Raw genomic sequence first — 17,041 nt, 5'->3', positions numbered from 1 at the left:
CAAAGACTAAGTAATCTGCCTAAGATCACAGAGGAAGGCTGTGGCAGCATCACACTGAGACCCGAGGTCTCCAGAATCCCATTACTGTGTTCTAACCCCAATACCATCCTGCCTTTCCTAAAAGCTTCACTATTACTTTCAAAAATATAGAGGCACAGGTGGAAATAAAAACTGAAGGCATAAACAAACTCAGCATGCCAGTGACTGCAGATACTTCAAAACAATACAAGAGCAAACATAAAGTTGTATCAGTTTGAACAAAATTTGGACAGGACAATGTAATGTAATGCACACACATCTATTCTGCAACTACAAGTTCATTAGTCACTGGACTAAAATACTTCTGAAAACATAGATGAATTCTCTCTAATACCCAGTGGTGCAAGTGGTGCATGATTCTCTTTTGTGAGCACTGACTGTTTCGAATGTGACCTATGTCCATGATCTTCTAGGCAAAATCTGCTGGAAATAAGAATAACCTTTTCCCTTAAAGATATTCCCCCTTTCCCTGTGATAAATCTGTCCATCACCACCAGCCTGATAAGAGGGCAAAAGCAAAGGTCATTGACATCAGAAGTTACCCAGTCACGCAGCAGAAGTGGTGCTGGAAACACATGAAGTTACTCTCTCCCTTGTCATCATTCTCACAGACAGACATTGCACAAGCCAATCGTGCTGCTCAGGAGGACTTTGGAAACACAAGACCAGAGCTTCTGCATGTTGGGAAACTCTCCTGTCCATTTAATGGACAGATAAAAAAGAAAACAAAACATGTGAGCTGTTTTGTTATGTTGCAGACACATTATTTTAATCCCTCCTTGATTGATGCTCTCATACTATTTTTTCTGTTGGTCTGTAGCATTGGAGTCATCCACTGTAGTGACTTTATGCCACCTGAAATCCCCACTATCAGTGGAAGCAGAAGGATGTAAAGGACAAACCTGTGTGAGTGACAGTGGGAAGTTAGGTAAAAATAGTTGGAGATAAAAAGGCATACTTAGGAGATCAAAAAGAACCTTTTGGGAAGCTCACAACACCTTTACTGGAGTACCTCTGGAAAACTTCTGCCTAATTCCAAATGTCCAGATTAGCAGATAAAGTCCAAATTCCAACTAAGGCATTTTGTAGTGTAACCAAGTCCTGACCTCAGAATAGAGTTTGTTAAGAGGCTGGTTTATAGGCACCTGCTATGCCAGGTTATTTATCATGCCCAGAATGCTCTGCATGACACACCAGCTTTCATCATGATTAATTTTCTGTTGCAGGTGACTATCATGAAAGAAAATAAAAACAATTCTTGGAACAACTCAGGAGGTCACCAGCTGCTCAGCCTGGAACTGCACTTAGAGGAGCAGGCTTTATTGCAAGGGCTTTGAGCTGAGAACTCCAGCCCCGTTATTCTGCACACTAAAAGCAGAAAGCACAGTTAATGCCTTAAATGCTTCATATTTGAGGCTGTTCTTACATTTAGGGAAGGAAGGGATCATGAAACTTGCTTCAGATCATAATATGAATGGTAGTTTATTTCAGGGAATTATCTTTTTGTGTGACTAACATTTGTTCTTTTGACTGTTCTCTAGAATTGAAGGTAGGGCATTTTGAGATGCTATTGTATTGCTAAGTGCAATAAAAGCTGCAATGCAAGTAGCTAAATACCCTGAGGAAAGCAAACACACAGCTAATGCACAGAGCAACTGCTCTACTTTGAGGATTTACTGGGACAGACAGATAAAACCTGGAGCAGTTTATGACAATGAGAAGCCTGATCAGCTTCAAATGAATTTTATTCTGTCACATTTACCTAAAATACCATTTCTAACTCATGAAAGCTGCCTCGTGAACTGAACTGGAAACATAGAGGGAAGGAAGAAATGCTGTCTTGAATAAGGGTTTGTTTCTGGGAATGTGTAATGTGGTGCCTGTGAAAAGACCAAAGCAAAGGGTAAATAGTGTCTCAGCCTTTTTTTTTCTACATTGTAGGTTACCACCCTGCATTTGTTTCAAGGTTTACCAGGGTTTTGAATTAAATCCATCCAAACGAAGACTTGATATTCAAGGCTGCCCCTCAGCAAAGAGGGGTTTTGCATTCATTAATATTGCCTTGGGATGAAGGAAGGAGCAGGAGAGCTCTGATTGACCTTGGACATTTATAAAGGTAATCTAATTTGTGCTCGTTTGCTACTTTTTCATTAAAGCCACTCTTGGAATGTTTCTTATCATGAGTTGTGCTTCCCTTGAGAAAAGTTCTAACAAATAGACCAAATCCAGCACAGAGCTGGCCCAGCAACTGCTCTCCTGAAAGATATCTGCAGGCCTGAAGAAATCTTCCATGATCTGACCTGCAAAATTAGGAAAGCAAAGACAGAACCAGGGAAGCCTACAGTCATCAAGTCAACCTGCAGCCAGTGTATGGTTCATATTACATTCACATGTAAGTGACCAAAGCTTATCAAGGACGGAATTAATAAATGCCCACTGGGAAGCTGGCTCATATTAACAACCCCTGTCAGTATGCATACAGAGAGAGAGAAGTCTGGGCCTCAGGACTGAAGCTTTCTCACAGCCATAAAGCTGAAGACATAATTCCAGAAAGCCCCTGCCCAAGAAAAAGGTGATGCCAATAATGTAAAGAGAGGTTGTAGTTCTCAGAAACATTGCCACTACTAGGCAGGAACTTTCCTTGTCTTCCTGACTTAAAGTAGGTTGTTTTTTTAAGAAACTACAGAGTAACTGCATCCATTTAGGGAAGAAAGGGTCTGGAGTCATTGTTTCATCTTAGGAACCACAGGTGATGTTGTACACAGTCTGTTTACAACCTCAGGGGTTAGTGAAAATGAAACCAAACTAAGAAAACGCAGACCATTGACCAGAATGAGACCTGCCAACATTTCCTTCTTTAATCTCTTAACCAAACAATACGACACATGACAGCACAATAGTGAGGATGAGGTTTCACAGCCTTCTGAGAATGGCAGGGTTTTTTTTGGTTAAAAAGTAAAAAAGACTATTTTGGTTATCTGATTTACATATTGCACATTAAAAAAGCCCCGCAAGGTACCATGCTTCAAAACAGACTTATTTTTTAAGAAATGTAGATTAATAATCCTCCTTGCTTAAAAAATGAGCTTCAATATTTGTGCGAATCGTAGAGTGAAAAAAATCAATGTGCTATCGACTACTGGGGATGATCACATTCATTTTGCCCTTTGTGGTTGGTGAAATCCATGCTGCAATTACAGAGACAGGCTGGCAGCAAAGAGCCTCAGTTGGGCTTTCAGCTCCACATTAATCCAAAACTCACCATTTTAATGCAGATATAGATTGCCACGAGTCAATAGCTGACTACTTGAATTGTGAAGTAGCAGTTCCATGCTGTATTGGCAGCACTGGCTGTTACAGTATCTTCAAGTATTTTGAAATTTCAAAGCGTTGCTCCATGAAAGTGAAGAGAGTAACTGACACCAGATCAGGAGAGGACAGCAGTGTTAATGCTATTGTCATAAATGGGGGAATCTAAAATAAAGACATGCTTCTACACATAATCTTACAGTAGATCAAAAGCAGGCTTTTCGTGGGATAAAATGCATGTGTACCTTTGCTTGTGTTTTAATGTCCTACTACATACTCATAAAGTATCCCAAGTGTTGAATTTTTATAATATTGTTCCCAGTTCTTCTCATATACACTGCTCCAAGCACAGATGACTTCAGCAAAGTCAGAGGGAGGGATCACTCTGCATTTATAACCTGGCAAATGAGGTCAGAATTTGGCTCTGAGTAGCAATTTCCTTCAGCAATCTGTCTGTAAATAGGAACTGAATTCTGCCACCAAATCTGTGTGAATAATCAGGGAATCTAAGTGGTCAGCATCTCTTTTAGAGCCCGTGAGGTGCAGGGTGAGCTTAGAACTTTATCTGAAGTACAGGAACTATATTTCTGTATGGCTTTATGATGCTGACCTCTTTCTACCACAGGCCCCTGAAATGCTGCAACGTGCACTGACAACTCCACACACACACACTGTTACAGCTGTTGTTTCTGGTACACGAAGCAAACTCAATTCAAAGCCTACTGAGCTCCATGGAAATGCTGCCATTGATTTTACTGAGCTGGGCACGTGTGGCTGCAGACAACTCCACTGCACAGGCAAACACTGAACCTGGTGCCTGCTGTGCCAGATGTGGGAGCATGGAGGCTTTGCTGTGCCACCCCACTGCAGCGTGTCTGCAGACCCAAGAGTCACTCAGCAATTTGACTGTGACTGTTTTTTCTGCTAATTTGAGAAGTGATCAAATATTTGCGAATTTCCCAGCTATTATATGATGGTGGTAACCAGGGACATAATCTTTAAGGTTTGATGTTGATCACCTTTAATTCACCTGTGTATACATCCAGTTTCTATGCTACAGGTAGGAATAGGGACTGTGCTGGGGCTGAGGAACAAATTGAGGTTTGTCAGGTGCAGAACAATGTGCACAGTCATTTTTGTTACCAGGGCAACCTGTGAACTCACTAAAATCTATTAGCATACACAATACTGTCAATAAAGAAATAGGTAATATATAGGGAGTAGGCCAAGATATTTTGCTTCAAGAAGCCTTCTTTCTTCAAAAGAAGCCATTTGCTTTTGTTCATGTCTGAAATTCAGACTCATTTGATGCTGGTAAGCCTTCATGTAGCCTTAGACTCCTAACGATTGGTCCTGAGCAGAGTATGCACCTATAAGGCTTTGAGAAGGATTTGAAAAAGAAAGAGGATTCACCCTGGTGTTACATATTGGTATTCCTTGTAGCTTTTCATAGCACACCTAATATACCTTAACAGTCTAACTTAAAAACATGAGATTGGAGCAAGGATCTAACTTTCAGAAAAAAAACACAGGTTCTTGCTGCTGACCTCTAGCAGATGGCTTCTTATAACTGAAAGTCTCATTATGTTCAAAATTTCATATAGTGTGGAAATGAAGATCATGGTATTTCAGTCATAAACAGACTCAAATTATGTTTGGACACAAACTTCTGAAACTTCACAGGTTTTTGGTTGCTTAAAAAGATAGAAGTGAACTTTCATATGCTTTACTTTTGTATCTCTGAACAAAGGATAAGGTTTCAAAAAAGATTAGAGTGTATCTCAACTGTAATAGATAATACAATGGTAATTTTATTAATAACAAGAATCAGTAACAAGATTAATAATTATTAATAATAAGATTAGTTTTATTAATGAGAAGAACCAGAGGTTTCACTGACCGTGATGAGAGAGAAGGATCTGTATTTGCATGGAGCAGCTAAGGGCCTTCCACAGGAAGATTTCCAGTAGCTGAGACTGTACAAATTATTTAGGTTTTCAGAATTGTGTCCTCTCCTGGTGAAAGCACTATGATCTCAAATGCCAGAGAGAAAGAGCTCACAGCCACAACCATTCAACATCAGTTAGAATATTAATAACTAAATGGAAAAAGTGCTTCAAACCAACAGGAGGAGTTTTTCACCTTGACCTTTCTACCTGAGCAGTTCTCATTAATTATGAGGAATTGGGCTTATAGTGGAATGTGTAATGATAGCCATTATGCAGAGACCATAAAATTAGACCCTGTTTTTACAGCCTGTAAAAACTAACTAAAAAGTCTGTCCCAAGAAGCTCGTAATCTTAATATAAAGCACAGACAATAGGAATAAGGTGCTGAATGTACAGCCCAAGCACGTCCCAGTACCAAGCAGTGGTTACCTGTACAGATTTTGGTGAAGGTGTAAGGTCAGTTGTGAGGTTAAATGGGGTTAATGGGGTTAAATGGGGTCAGCACATTGTTGGAAGAAACTGGACCTGACTCACAACTCACATAGTGGCAAAGTGGCATCTGGGTAAGGGGGCAGAAAATACCTAAAATGAACTGAGCCCAGGCCACTGCTGCTCCAGCTCCTCTGGACCTCTGTCCTCTATGTATTTTTTTTCTTTCCTATCTGAGAACTATTTTGCAGATGTTGCTTCAGTTTCCTTCAATGCAGGTGAGACTTTGGTGAGCCCTTTCCTTTCTCTGGAGGTGCTGATCCCTCTGGGTGGGCACCAGCCTGCCCTCCCCAGCCTCACCGAGGAACCTGCCAGGAACAAACCCCAGGAGGGCACGCACAGAGCTCCCTCCATATTTATTTTCCTCTTACTTTCAAGCTGTTCATATTACTTCAACTTTCCTGTATTCACACCATCAAGCCTGAGGTTGATTTAAAGATACTTAGTGAAACTTTTACTTCAAGAAAGTTAATTTTGAACAGTTCAGGAGAAGCAAGCTCGCCTTTAACAATCTCCACCTGGAATAAGAAAAATGTAATAAATTCTTCATGTTTACTGCGTTTACACAGGGCCCCATACTATGGATTACCTTTTTATTACTCCTTGTTGTTTTTTTTCCCCCTCTATTATTAGGTTTTTTTAACAAAACAGTGGCAAGAGAAGAAAATTGGTATCTCCCCTGTGGACATTTATAGGCTTTTGAGTGAAAGTTTGGTTACAGATTTCTACTCTGTGGAAGCATGAAATAGTTTTCCCATACACAGCTGGTGTGCCCCATATCTCAACAGCAAAGCTTTCCCAATGATCTGGCAACAGCTGTTTAACAGAATTAAGTAAATATCTGAGGGTCAGTATCTGTTTTGCTGCTGAAAAAATACCGAAGAATGAATGTATGAACAAACACAAACAGATATTCCAAAATAGGAGCTCCCATGTGCTCTTTTTCATAGACAAACCACAGGCAATGTTTTTTTATTTACTCCTTTTAGCTGCAAAAATCTATTCTATCTCCAGCAGTGAGTGGAATTTTCCAGTGCTGCTTAATGTTGAAATGATGAACTTTGGCAAATGTAAATCAGATGAGAGCAAACTCCAAATATGAGAACCTGCAGCTCAGGTGGCAGCTCGTGTCATTGCATCATTGGAGCTGAGCAGTCCTCAGACCACTGACTACAGAGGGCTAAAGCCTGTTGGATTCAAGGGTCACAATCTAATTTCTCTCTTGCTTCTTCTTTTACCCTGCTTTTATCACTTGGCATTATCATTTTGGGTTGTGCGCCTCTCCATACATTACTGCGTGATTCACTGTAACATTGCAGGCCGTGGTCTTCTCCAGAGGAAATATTTGATATTTCTAAATCAAACAGAATTCTTTATCAACATACAATATTTGCATTTCAAGAGCACAGAGAAGTAAGGAATGGTTCAGCACAGACTGATCATAAAAGAAAAAGAGTTTTCTCTCTATTTGCTATGTCTTTGAGATCATTATAAAGGATTCTGTGGAAAGATGCAGTACAATGCAGCCTGAACCCACAGAAATGCCCAGAAATGCAAAGCTCTTCTCAGGGAGAAGTAGAAGCTCTTCAGAGATGACAGAAATAAGATCAGCCAGGAAAAACAGAGTTAAGGAAGGAAAACGACAGCAATTCTTAAGTACTGTTTTAGAATCAAAAGAAGAGTGAGCTGATTAAATTCACATAGCAGACAAGAGAAGGAACAAGAGGACATCATGTTATGAACTGGAAATTCAGTTCCTCTCTATGCCACATCAGAAACTTTGGAAGCTGAAAAGCACTAAGCTTCCTACTATTACTCTTTTTCCATTGGTTACCTCCATATAATCATATGTATCATCAAAATTTATCCACCAAATGTACAGGAAAAACCCCCAAACCTTAAATACCTCATAAGCATCTGCCTGAGGTTTTAAAAGTAATTTTAAAATGGCTTGTAACAGGTGCCAATATTTATCACTGAAAAAATCCTCCTCAAAGTAATCAGCAAACTTGCTATTTTACAGCAAAAGAAGTGGTACCTTGTTCAGCAGCACTTTAGTCCACAAGAGTGCCAGGGTATTTTCTTGCAGAAAACAATGGCGGCAGAAGTAAAGGAAACATTTCTATCTGGTCCCTCACCTCCTTATGCTTGCTCCTCCTCTGAACCTCAATGTATTGATGTAGCCCTTTTATTCAACAACTGTCACAACCTGTCCAGGCTGAGTTCTACCACCCAAATGATGGGGCCATGTTCATTGGCTCACTGACCCATGATGATCATGCAGATGGAAGGCAACAGATGCAGTCAGCAGCTGGAAGGGCTGCAGAAAGGCTTCCTGAATGGAGCTGAACTTCTAACAACAAAGTAAATTAATGCAGCCCTTTAATTCATCTTAAAGATGACCGATGCATAAGAATGGATGTTGCAAAGTGCACAGCATCAGTCTCAGAGTTTAATCCTCATCTGATTAATGTGTATGTTTTAATCTAGGTGCTGCTTATTATTTTGTCTGAAATGAGTATTTTCAGAGTCTATTGATCTGCAGTTTTAGAAGTATCTGTCACCAATTTAGTCAAACAGATCACTAAAGCATGAGAATACATCCTGTATGCTGACTGTCCATAAAACTCCCATGTTAAATTTGAAGGTTTTTTATTCCCTTAAAAACACTTAATGGCTCCAGCCCTTGCTAGAACCTCTCTCACCATTTGTCCTCAACCATTCTCCAGCTTCAGAACTGGCAGTCTGTTGGAGGCCATCTTCATTTTGAGAAGATAGAGCTTATAGTGACAAATTCCTGTGTTTATGCCTGTTTTTAAGTCTCTGACCAAACATTTAGGACTGAAAATATGGGTATTTACCACTATGTATTTTGCATGTTACATTCTAGGCAGTGAACTCTGGCTGAGTTTCTCTGGATTCTGGAAAATGTAGCTCAAAGGGCTAAAACAAAGGAGAACCTTAAGAGGCATGAATTTATACCAAGGGGAATGAAGGAAGAAAGCATTTAAATTCCTTCCCAGCATTAAACTTCATGTATAGGAACAATTATTGCTCACAGTCACGAAGACCCCTGAATCCTGAGATCCAAAGGAAGAGTGGAAACAAGAAAGCTGGATCACAGCTTGGCCAGAAGAAGCTGTTGCCATCCTCACCCTTGCTCCCAGGGAGCAAATTTAGCCAAGCCTGACGCCAAATTGTAGAGATCTTCCCTTTGGTGCCAACCCTGGTCCTGTCCTGTGTCTTTAGAAGGCATAAAGTCATTCCTGGATTTCTGTAAGTAATGGAAATTAAACTGGCAAAAGCACCTATATTCGGTTTGAAAATCAAGCTTGGCGTTCAACAAGTGCTCTGACAGTAGAACAATCAAGTGAAACCCAACTCAAATAAATTGCACCACTCAGATGTTCACACGTTTGCAATACTCTGTCTTAACAACCCTGAAATCTAAAGTAGAAACTTTTAAACATATCAATCTATGAACAAACTAACGTTTATGGAGAATTTTTCAATGTAAAAAGATATTTCATCAGAACTAAGTAGATTCATACTTTACAGTACATACATTACAAAAGTTAAACGTGCACTGGCCACTGAAAATTGCAGTCTTACAGTGCTCCTGATTCAGTTGCTACTGAGCTTCTTAATGTGATGATAAGTTGCTTCATTAAGAAAAGTTTTTTGGTTCTTAAATGAGGTGTGAGAAAAGGGGAAGTACAGAGCTAAGTAATTATATTTCTAATGGAGAATATAAAATGAGTTAAATGTATCTACATTGGAACTCAATATGAAATAGTTTTCACTTCTTATGAACTAATGAACTAAATGAGTACTGCAGAACTCATTTGCATCCTAAATCAGAGTGAAACACCATGGAAGTTTTTGAATCAAAAACTTAAGAAAAATGACAGCTTATGACAAGAAAAATATTTTGATTTCTTGTGCTGAAACTGCCATAATTTTGTTTTTACACTTTTTGTATGACTTATTTTTGCTATAAATTGCATTTCCAAATAAAAACAATGAAACTAAACTTTTAGAAAATTATGCGAAGTGCTGTATAAATAATTTTATGCCTTATTTTTCAAAACTCCCTGTAAACATAATTGTAATTAAATGAAGCTTGTTACAACAAATTATTTCACACTTGGCAAATCCACACATTTTGGAAAAAATAGATTTTTTCAATTAATTTCATTCAACTCTCTCTGATATCAATATCTCAAGTCTGTGAAACATCAGACTATGTGAAGCCATTTCAAATACTGAATGTATAAGTAAGTATCTCTATCTAATTACTTCATACTTTTTCACACCAGAAAAGTGCGAAATACAACAATAGATCAATCTGACTGTAAATATCTAAATATGTCTCTTAAAAGCCAAAGGAATGTCAGATGCAATTTATTTTCAGCCAGTGCAAACTGAGACATTAAGTGGCAATTCTACTTCCATTAGCTAAATCTGGCAAATATGCAACTGTTTAAAGGCATTGTCAATAGCCATTGAACAATTAAGTATTTGTACTGATGCCTTATTAAATTACCCTTTTCAAGTAGGCATAATAAACTAAGAGTTCACTGTACAGACTTTCATGGTGAAAGTCCAGATTGCTGGAAAATTTATTTAAAGAGAATCTAGTCCACTGAGTAATGAAGTAAATGTCAAATCTTCCTGGGCAAATAAATCTGTGTTGTCTTAAAACTTTTTTGGCAGATAGAGCTGAAGATGCTGGTGATAAAAAGCCTACAGATTAAAAATTTTGATTTACAGAGGTCCTGGGTAAATTCTGAAATGCACTGAATCTCCAGCAGCAAACCCTGTTTGCTGGAGAACACAGAGCATCGACATGGGAAGTCAAAAATGGCAAGAGAGCCGGAGCTGAGCTCATATGCTTGTTCAAAATACTGTTGGACCCTGCTGCTCTAATTACAATTATGTTGCAGTGCCCTGGGAAGAGCCACTGCAGCTGCTGCCCATCTCCAGCTATGGGCCGAGGCTCTGCTGTGTGTGCACCCTGTTGCCTTCCATTCAGCTGAACATAGCACAGGGGATGGAAAGCAATGTAAAACTGTTTTCCTGCAGTAAATTACTACTCCTCAGAGGCAAGGCATGGCTTTGAGGATCAGTGTTAGGATGGGCAATCATTGCAGACTCCGGAGGTAGCTTTCCTCAGCCCTCCTCTCCTCTGATCAGCTAGGCAGCTGTAGGACAGGCAATCCTCCTCCTTGTTTCAGGGCACAGATATGATAAAGAAAGCCTCAGGGTAAGGAAAAAAAGACCCCAGCCTGGGCAGCTGCTAGCAGCCACCTCGATATTTCTGGCTGTTAGGATGAAGGCTGGTGCCAACAGCAGTCCATGACTATGTGGGTCTTTCAGCTTGTCCTCTGGATGGCAACTGAGCATCTTTTGAGCTTTTTTCCCCCCAAATATTTGTCCTGCTTGCTATTCCACACAGACAGCACCGGCTTTACTCATGTGCTAAATTTTCAAAGGCTCCTCTTTGCAGCCTTTCTTTTTTTAGCACCGCTGTCAGTTCTCCTCTTGCCAATTTGCCACTGTTGAAATGGAACAGCAATGGCCACAGATTGACAAGGTGTGTCATGTTGGAAAATTGGAATTTTGTCTTTCCAGATCTCTTCCAGGGCTGAGCTGTTTATTTCTTTACACACAGTGAAAGGTAGCTTGGAATGCATCCTTCCAATCCTAGCTGTGTGCTTGGTTTTAGCTGACCTCAAATACAGATGGACATCGACTTTTACTAACAGATTTTGGACCATTGCAACACAAAGGTTTTATCTTAAATGTAATACCAAACCACTTCCAGTATTTATAATCTCCTCAGAAAAATCATATACTCTTGAAACAGTTTCTCACCGAATTTTATTCTCTTCATAGCTTTATTGTATTATTAGTTTCAGTCTGATGCTTTCAAGAACAGTAAGGTTGCAATGTCCAAACTGTTATACACAGGGTTGTGAATTTATTCCTTTAAATTATAGCTTAGTATATTTAGTCGGTTTGTTTTATATCAAGCATTTATTTAAGTGGTTCTCATAGTATTGACATTTTATAATGCCCTCCTAATATTCTTATTATTGATTTTAATACTGCAATCGTATTATTCATGGTGACACCTATTGGAAAGCAAGCTTCAATTATATCAATAGATGCTATTATTATAACATTGATAACATTAATATTTGATAGTGGCATAACATGTGATGCATTGGCAATTAACTCATTAATGTAGATATCATTAAGCAAAAATGTCAGAGTTGTTTTAATGATTTTTCCATTGCTCTCTTTTAACAAATTCCCTAATCACTGTCTTAGTTTTGTATTTTTAAATATGTTTTAGCCACAAAAGTTTTGCTGAACACTAAATAACATTGTCCCTTTTAAAAAAGGAAAAGAAAGGCTTTTATGGCTCTGGAGATATCATGAGTCTTGAATCAACAGCATTAGTACTAGATATACCACATGACACTCCAGCACAGAATATTCAAAAATAAAAGATTTACCAAAACATAGCGGTGCCTTTTTGCTTGTTGCTTAGCAACCAGAATTGATCTAGCAAAAAAGTCACCTGACTGAGGAATTGCTGGTGGCAATATTACTCCATCATTTTTCTTTTTCACATTAAACTGATGAAGGTTCTATCAGAAACAGCTATTAATTGTTTCTCTCTTTTTTCTCCAGCTCCTTAATTATACTATTGAAACATTTCTATTGCTGTTACTGATAGGAAGAGAGGAAAATGTAAAGCTTAAAAAATTAGCACATTTAGTCAAATATTTCTAAGAGTAAAAGAACAAATATTGCAAGCCACAACTCACTGTCAACTCTGCCATCCCAAAATAACAAATGCAGAGAACTGTTCATGCAGCAACAAAATAACCATTTTTACCACACCTGCACTGATGCACAATTTGCAAAAATCTTTTAAAAACCACAGACTAAGAATACTCATTGTTTTGATGACTCAGTTGGAATTCACCACCACATTTGTCTTGCTTTCATCATTTCCAAACATTAGCATTTTCATCTGTTGACTGAAAGCACTTCTGGTCCTCTATAACATATATATATAAAACACTTTTGATCTTTTAAAATCCTCCTGTCAACCTGGAATCACACAGCCTCTTACATTACCTTGTTCTTGTCCTTAATGGTGACCTGCAGTGAACTCTTCACTCCCTACTTTCAGATGTTCAACATCCTTCCTTTGTTAAAAGCTGCTGATCAAAAAGGAACATTGTGTTCACTGTGTTTCCCTCCACAGCCCCTCACAATCATTTACAGGAATTACACTAAAACACAGGGTATGGGCAGTGCCAATTTCATTTAACCACGTGTGGTATTTTTGTTTTGCTTTCTGCAATATTTAATTCCTCAAGTAAATAAGAAAAGGGAATACATCTTTGTACTCGTACACTTGGCCCATCATGAGGTGTCCAGGATCAGCAAAAGACTAATCCACAAACACCTAAATTGCCTTTTTACCTTTTTTTTTTCTTTTCTTTGAACACCCTATATAAGCTCAGATGACATTTGTCCTTTTAAAAAGTGAAGAAATGTTGCCTAAATGGAGCATATATCCAGTTTCACTTTTTCCTCTGTATCATATTCAGATCTGGTAGATGGGATTTTATGCTGTTTCCCATAATTCCTCCATGGCTTTTTCTGTAAAAGCTTAACAAGGACACAGAATCAGAGAGTCTTTAGTGCCTAATACCCGACTCCTTTCTCTCACATTACAGCTCCAAGTGACCATTTTCATGCCAAAAGGTCACCAACATCCCCATCCCCACGGAACCAATGTGCATCAACCTTCTAACCTTTGCCACCGAGAGATGATAGCTATTTGGGCTGCAATCCCTTCATTACAGATGGTCCATATTTTATATTTAGTGTGAGAGGTCAAATTTAGGAAAGCAATTTCTCTTAAAGCTAAGAGTTCCAATAATCCAAGATCTTCTATTGGCTTATGGGTGAGTGGACAGTAATGGGTTTATGGGCAGCTCTAGATTTTTTTCTCTTCACTGGGGAAGGAATCCTGTCAATCTAAATTTTTAGGATTGGGTGGCTACCATTGTTTATTATTCAATGAGCACTTATTAGATTGTATCTAAGCACACTGCAGCAGGCAGAGAGTATCCTTATAAGCAGGCTGGATCAATATCTCAAGGCATTTACAATCTTCTTGAAACAGATTAAACAATGCTATTTTTTCATTGTGTTTTTAACGCTTATATGTGGTCACGCAGTTTTGTTAGTGACAAAAGCATTCATCCATTATCATCATTAATCACAATGTTCAATCTCCTGTTAAAACAGCTTGTATCTCAATACAGAGGCCACCTTTGGGGGAAATGACCTAACATACCATGGCAGATCACAGAGGGATTGAGCAGATCCTGAAACCAACAACAAAATTCAAAAGATCTAACTCCAAAATGCTGGTTAAAAGATGCCTGCACTACATTAAAGGGGAACATTTTGATTCCATTTTCTGCTCCATTTTCTATCCGTTTTTGTAAAACGTAACAAAAATTATAGCCCAAATGGTGCAAATATTTAGGCTCATGCTTATATTCATACATCAAGCCTGAACCCAAGAAAGCATCTGAGTACATTGTTATATCCAGTCCTGCTCAGGACAGCATGTGCTTTACCTGCTGGTAAATGACAGATCTCTACATAGTGTTTGGAGTGCAAGGTAGTAGTTTATAACCACCTCTGAATGGTTCTAGTTCTTGAGGGCCAATGCAGACTATGGCTAAAAAACTCTCTTAGTTCTGCAGAATTGCTTAAAGACACAAGAGCAGTTTTGAATCTGTCTGTGAGTAAGCAATTTAAATGCAAGTTGCTATTGTTCATACAATCATGTTCTCTATTAGCCACAAGTATTTGCAACAGCTTTACAGAAACTTGAATTTGTCCCACATAGCACTGACAAAAGCTTCCTGTTAAAAAACAAATCTTCCTACAATGAGAGCAGAAATAGCATTGGGTCACTGCACTGGGAAAAACTAGTAACACTCTCTTTCTATAACTTCTGGCTGCTGTGCAAATCATCCTTAGCTTACTCTTAAATGCTGCTGGTCTAAGCCATGTAAAGTTTCCAGCTTTCCACTTTAATGACAGATCCATACAGGGCATCCTTAGGCAGATGCTGCAAACAACAAATACTATTTGTGATGAACACCCTGGTACCAAGACAAGATCCCAGCTCATTTCTGAAAGTAAATTTCTTCAATGTTTATTTGCACCTACATTAGTCTTTACCACTTGCTGAAACCTCCACTTAAGATTTCAAATGAGCATGGCCAGTTCCCTGGGCAGCTGCCCACAGCTGCCTTCTGACCACTGGCACTGGCAACCCAGAGCCCCCTCCTGCCACAGGGTCCCAGCTGCCCCTGCTCCCCTTGCACCATGAAGGGATTAAACATGGCACAGCTTGGCAAGCACAGAGGGTTTGGGGAGAAGTAAGAGCCTTTAACAGTCATTTAGGTGTCAGAAGATGCTGCATTAATGCTAGTGAGGTTTTAAAATAGCACCTAGCCTCAAGTGCCAGGCACCTGGGCAGTGGGAAGTATCTGCAGACTTATGAGACCTCTCTATGTATCAGAAGGGGGCAAATGGGAAGCATATGCTGCACACCTCTTTAAGGCCATCTTGATCCACTAAAGGAAAAGCTGCAAAGTACTTATGCCAAATGTTTACCTTGAGTGTGCCTGGAAACATGTGTGGGTTCAAACCAGACATTTGGAGAGCATGGAGTGGGGACCAGTGCTGATAACAGCAGTTCTGGAAGTAACATTGGGCTGGTCGGACCCTTGATATAATCCTACTCTGATCAATAGGGTTGTTAGGACTTTTCAAATGTGAGCCTGGCCAGCTTCACACTGCACTTCTGCAAGCAGTGCAAAGGGAGTCAGTTTCTTTGGTCTTTTTTAAAACATGTTCTATCATCCTTTTTCCCAGGTGAAGCTGTGTCTCCACAAAGCAGCTATTGTCTAAATGAAAGTCAGACTCACAGGGTGGCTCTGAAGGCAAAGAAGGGACCAGATCTACCCTGCCTTTGTGTTAACGCTTCTCTGATGTTGCTTTTCCACTTATAAGGCTCAATTTTGATAATATTTGTGTACAACACTTCCATAATTTAAAGCAAATATAATACAGCAAATCCCTATTGATTTTGCCTTCAATATTCTGTTACCCAAAAACTGAAATGGTGTTCCTCACCAGAATGCAACCTGACATTCAGTGACCGGAGGCACAGAGCAGCAGACTTAACTGAAGCAGTTATCCCAGTTTAACCCTGCAAATCATATTTCAGATTCCAGCAGCAGTGTAAGACCAGGCTCCTACCCTCACCAGGAGGCATTGTGGGGCCCTGGATGCAGCTATGGGTTAGTGGCACGTGCTGAGGCAGATGCAGGCCCAGCAGCAGCAGCCACGTGCACGGGGTGTGTGATGCAGGAGTAGCCCGAGCCATGCAACAGGCTAAGTGTTGCTCCTGGTATCACAGAAAAGATCTTTTAATTTTCTTTAAATACTCTGTGTTATAAATGATGCTAATGATGGGGATTATTTTACACATTTACAACATAATTGCCAAGGTAAAAGTTGTTTCTGTAGCATTTGTGCTATGCTGTGCCTGGAGCGGAGGCGGCTGCTGTATTTGATCCCATGAGCACCTCACACAGCTGCATCCCAGTCTCTCCTGAGGTCTCTGCTGCTGTCACAACTCACCTTTTCTCATATATTACAACACTGACTTTTATTTTTTTTTTTTAGTCTGTTATTCTTATATTCATTGAACAATCTCTGTGAAAACCATGAAGTGGAACTAAAACCATCTGCCCCATGCTTACAGGCACATTCCTGCTTCAGAGTCTATGCTATAATCTATCATAGCTGAAAGCAGTTAATATTAAAATGATATCCTGTGAAGGTACGATGGGTGTGGACAGAACCAATTTGTTTATACAATTGTGTTTTGCCACAGAGTAAATTAAGTTACAGGGTATTCATCAAAATTGAATTACCACAGCCCGAGCAAACAATTTTCCAAAGATATTGTGACATGATCACAAAGCAGCCCAGGTCAGCCAGGAGGAATCTCTGTTGCGGGCTGCAGCTGAATTACTTACCAAAACAATCAGACAGAAGCAATTCTCAGAAAGCTGGAAGGTGCCAACCAATGGAAAACAAGTGGCAAGTCTAAATCTGTGTTTTTTTTGTTT

The sequence above is a fragment of the Calypte anna genome, chromosome 10 (genome assembly GCF_003957555.1).
Source record: "Calypte anna isolate BGI_N300 chromosome 10, bCalAnn1_v1.p, whole genome shotgun sequence".
In the NCBI taxonomy this organism is placed as follows: domain Eukaryota; kingdom Metazoa; phylum Chordata; class Aves; order Apodiformes; family Trochilidae; genus Calypte; species Calypte anna.
The sequence above is the reverse complement of the archived record's forward strand: the minus strand, read 5'-3'. Positions refer to the sequence as shown.